The 4,750-nt window shown below is 60.9% G+C and overlaps 1 protein-coding gene across 3 annotated transcripts in view; it reads left to right on the top strand.

The window, feature by feature from the left end:
* Positions 1-4,750, top strand: part of LOC137383771 (uncharacterized) — a 37,612-nt gene continuing 32,862 nt past the window's right edge. The window contains exon 1 of one of the 3 annotated variants that reach the window (XM_068056946.1): positions 1-66. The gene's annotated coding sequence lies outside the window, so the exon portion shown is untranslated. The other 2 variants (XM_068056945.1, XM_068056947.1) reach the window with 2 other exon arrangements.

Raw genomic sequence — 4,750 nt, 5'->3', positions numbered from 1 at the left:
AGATGATGCAGGGGGAACAATAGTGTCTGCAGCTGCATTTCCAGCACTCGCTGCACCATCACATGGGTGAGTAAAGACTGCCATGCATCCGCTTTTCATTCAGAGTCAGTCTCAGTCAGCTCTCGCCGTGTAATCTATCTCCTTAACACAACTAATACGTTGATATTTCCAACAACAAAAAAGGAGGTAATGTATCTCTGAGATTAAAAAGGCTGCTGGGTTTTCGGCTCACAGGCTCCGAAATGATGCCCCGCCCGTGAAGAATCGGGAACATTAACTGGAGAATAAAGCCGTTCATAGAACGCACAGAATGAAATGGCAAACACTTCCGCGCAGTAGGCAACAGCGCACTCTTAACTCGTCGTTGTTAGAATATCTAGGCCGACCTAAGATTAATTCTTTTTGTAAAATTACCTCTTGTCCCCACCCATTTCTCTCTGTGCAGATGTTTGCACATTTGCGACCAATTCTTTCAGTTTATGTGCCTCTCGCTAGGGTTGGTGTCTGTGTGTGTACATCAAGGAGGGAGGACTGTCTATGGGAGGAAGAACACCACCCACTGTCTAAAGCTTGTTACTGCTGGAACCCGGCCTCAGTGCCTGCTCTCTCCTGTCCCAGCTCTACTCTCCAAGTTCCTGCATTTAGCCGTCATCTCTAACCTCCTGCTGGTTGTTTACAAGGACAGGAGCCGCTGTACTCTCCGCTGTTTTGTACTCATTGCCTTCAATCCTACCGCCTTCTCGGTATTCTCTCTGCTCCCCGCTCCTGACCTGTGCTCGGCGACACGTAACGACCTCTGGTACCCTCCCCTTCCGAGTCTCTTCTGTGGGCCAAGCCTGTATCCCAATTCTCCGATATTGATCTCCCAATTAGTTCAGTTCGCAGACTTTGTCCCCACCCTGTATGCCTGCTGCTCTATGTATTTTTTTTGTCCCTCAACGGCCGCTGTACTAAATCAATTAATTTCCACTGTTTTCATATCCGTGAATTGCCCCCTTGTCGCCCTGTGCCCAGCCTATGCTTGGTCAGCGCCAGTATATACTCCCTGAAATCCCCACCATCACCACACCAGGGCTACTTCATCTACGGGCAATATAAAATATAGGGTACAATTTTAAAGAGGGTACAGCCCACAGGGACCTGCGGGTATATGTGCGCAAGTTATTGAAGATGGCAGGACAGGTTGAGAAAAGTGGTTAATAAAATATATGGAAACTGGGCTTTATAAATAGGAGCATAGAGTTCAAAAGCAAGGAAGTTTTGGTGAACATTTATAAAACACTGGTTCTGCCTCAACTAGAGTATTGTGTCCAATTCTGGGCACCACACTTCAGGAAGGATGTAAAGGCTTTAAGGAGGGTGCATAAAATATTTACGAGAATGGTTCTCGGGATGAGGAAGTTCAGTAACGTGAATGGATTGGAGAAGCTGGGTTTGTTCTCCTTGGAGGAGATTTGATAGAGGCGCTCAAAATCAAGAGGGGTCCAGACAGCAGATGCAAAGAAATTGTTCCTGGAAGGGTCAAGAATCAGAGGACACTGCTTTAAGGCAATTGGCAAAGGAGGCAGATTCAATTGTAGGTTTCAAAAGGAAATCCGATAATTATGTGAAGCAAAACAATTTTGCAGGGCCACAGGAAAAAGCAAGAGAGTGGGACGAGCTAAGTTCTTGCAGAGAGCTGGGACAGACACGACGGGCCGAATGGCCTCCTTCTCTGTTGTAACCATTCTGATTCTATTCCCTTGCCTTTGATCTCATGCCCTAGAATATACCTTGGGAATTGCCCGCTGCCTGCCACTCATTCCTCAGGTCTGCTCTAAGCTTCGCGGCCCCCGATTTACTGACCGAATTGCACAGCCATGTGTTGACCTCTGAATTTCCCGCGCTTTGTATTTACTTCCTTAAATTTTCCTTTCCCTGTAGTTGCCCGTTGCCTGTACTCTCCACCCTGCATGTATCCCATAAAATTGCCTCCACCACACTGCATTTACTTCAACAATTGCCCCTGCATTGGCCACAGGGTATGCCCTGACATCAATGTTTACCCTTTCGATCGCTCTGGTTGCAGTAGCACGCTGTGATTGACAGATGTCAGGACCAGCTGGAGTAAGGGCTCTGGCAAATCAGGCTGGTGGGTGGGCGTGTCGCGTTTGGCGCTTCAGGCTGTGATTGGCAGAAGCGAGTGTCCATTGCGGGGTCTCATGCTGTGATTGATATGTGGGCGAGTCCAAGGCGGAGCTGGGCTGGACAAGCGGGCGTGGCGAATATGACGCGACATGCAGTGATTGACAGGTAGGCGTGGCGTCATAAAGTGATTGATGGGTAGGTGGTGAGGCCTGGCGGAGGGTGTTGTGTTGCGAACCGAGGGTGTTCGCTGAGCGGGGCCGGCGGTAGAGTTGCCATCAGGGGTTGAGAACGAAGGGACGGAGCAGCCTCCACAGGTAATGGATTCGCTGACTCGCCGCGAGTTCGTTCAGCGTTCGGGCCCGCCGGTTCCCGGGGATGTGTAGGCAGTGTGATGGAGGTAATTCCATGGGATACATGCAGGCTTGGCGATGGGGCCAAGGCCGACGGCCGGACTCTGGGCATCAGCACCACCATTTCAAGAGTGGCGAGCAGAAAGCGAGAGTCTGCGGCGTGAACCGGCTCTTACTGCAGGGAGGCCAAAGCGGGGCTGGCGGCGACTTCCAGCAGCACCTCCTGCCCGTCCGTCTCATCCCACCATACCCGGGCGGGAGTGACTGCTGCTCCTGCTGCCAGATCTGACAACGGAGTCCATGATCCAGGCTCCCCCCCCCCGCATCTCCCCTCCCCCCCACCCCCCCCGCATCTCCCCTCCCCCCCACCCCCCCCGTATCCCCCCACCCCCCCCCCCCGCATCTCCCCTCCCCCCCACCCCTCCCCGTATCCCCCCACCCCTCCCCGTATCCCCCCACCCCTCCCCGTATCCCCCCACCCCTCCCCGTATCCCCCCACCCCTCCCCGTATCCCCCCACCCCTCCCCGTATCCCCCCACCCCTCCCCGTATCCCCCCACCCCTCCCCGTATCCCCCCACCCCCCCCCGTATCCCCCCACCCCCCCCCGTATCCCCCCACCCCCCCCGTATCCCCCCACCCCCCCCCGTATCCCCCCACCCCCCCCCGTATCCCCCCACCCCCCCCGTATCCCCCCACCCCCCCCGTATCCCCCCACCCCCCCCCGTATCCCCCCACCCCCCCCCGTATCCCCCCACCCCCCCCCGTATCCCCCCACCCCCCCCCGTATCCCCCCACCCCCCACCGTATCCCCCACCCCCCCCCGTATCCCCCACCCCCCCCGTATCCCCCCACCCCCCCCGTATCTCCCCTCCCCCCACCCCCCCGTATCCCCCCACCCCCCCCGTATCTCCCCTCCCCCCACCCCCCCGTATCTCCCCTCCCCCACCCCCCCCCCGTATCTCCCCTCCCCCCACCCCCCCCGTATCCCCCCACCGCCCCCGTATCTCCCCTTCCCCCCACCCCCGTATCTCCCCTTCCCCCCACCCCCCCGTATCTCCCCTTCCCCCCACCCCCCCCGTATCTCCCCTTCCCCCCACCCCGCCCGGATCTCCCCTCCTTCCCACCACCCCCCGGATCTCCCCTCCTTCCCCACCACCCCCCGGATCTCCCCTCCTTCCCCACCACCCCCCGTATCTCCCCTTCCCCCCCCACCCCCCCCGTATCTCCCCTTCCCCCCACCCCCCCGTATCTCCCCTTCCCCCCACCCCCATCCTCCCCTTCCCCCCCCCCATCCTCCCCTTCCCCCCCCCCATCCTCCCCTTCCCCCCCCATCCTCCCCTTCCCCCCCCATCCTCCCCTTCCCCCCCCATCCTCCCCTTCCCCCCCCCATCCTCCCCTTCCCCTTCCCCCCCCATCCTCCCCTTCCCCTTCCCCCCCCATCCTCCCCTTCCCCCATCCTCCCCTTCCCCTTCCCCCCCCATCCTCCCCTTCCCCTTCTCCCCCCATCCTCCCCTTCCCCTTCTCCCCCCATCCTCCCCTTCCCCTTCTCCCCCATCCTCCCCTTCCCCTTCTCCCCCCATCCTCCCCTTCCCCTTCTCCCCCCATCCTCCCCTTCCCCTTCTCCCCCCATCCTCCCCTTCCCCTTCTCCCCCCATCCTCCCCTTCCCCTTCTCCCCCCATCCTCCCCTTCCCCCCCCCCCATCCTCCCCTTCCCCCCCCCATCCTCCCCTTCCCCCCCCCCCATCCTCCCCTTCCCCCCCCCCATCCTCCCCTTCCCCCCCCCATCCTCCCCTTCCCCCCCCCCCATCCTCCCCTTCCCCCCCCCCCCATCCTCCCCTTCCCCCCCCCCATCCTCCCTTCCCCCCCCCCATCCTCCCCTTCCCCCCCCCCCATCCTCCCCTTCCCCCCCCCCATCCTCCCCTTCCCCCCCCCCATCCTCCCCTTCCCCCCCCCATCCTCCCCTTCCCCCCCCCCCATCCTCCCCTTCCCCCCCCCATCCTCCCCTTCCCCCCCCATCCTCCCCTTCCCCCCCCCATCCTCCCCTTCCCCCCCCCATCCCCCCCTTCCCCCCCCCATCCTCCCCTTGCCCCCCCCCATCCCTCCCTTGCCCCCCCCCATCCTCCCCTTCCCCCCCCATCCTCCCCTTCCCCCCCCATCCTCCCCTTCCCCCCCCCCATCCTCCCCTTCCCCCCCCCATCCTCCCCTTCCCCCCCCCATCCTCCCCTTCCCCCCCCATCCTCCCCTTCCCCCCCCCCATCCTCCCCTTCCCCCA

Source organism: Heterodontus francisci, chromosome 25, assembly GCF_036365525.1.
Source record: "Heterodontus francisci isolate sHetFra1 chromosome 25, sHetFra1.hap1, whole genome shotgun sequence".
Lineage (NCBI taxonomy): Eukaryota > Metazoa > Chordata > Chondrichthyes > Heterodontiformes > Heterodontidae > Heterodontus > Heterodontus francisci.
Note: the sequence above shows the minus strand (reverse complement) of the source record. Positions and strands in the feature narration are given on the sequence as shown.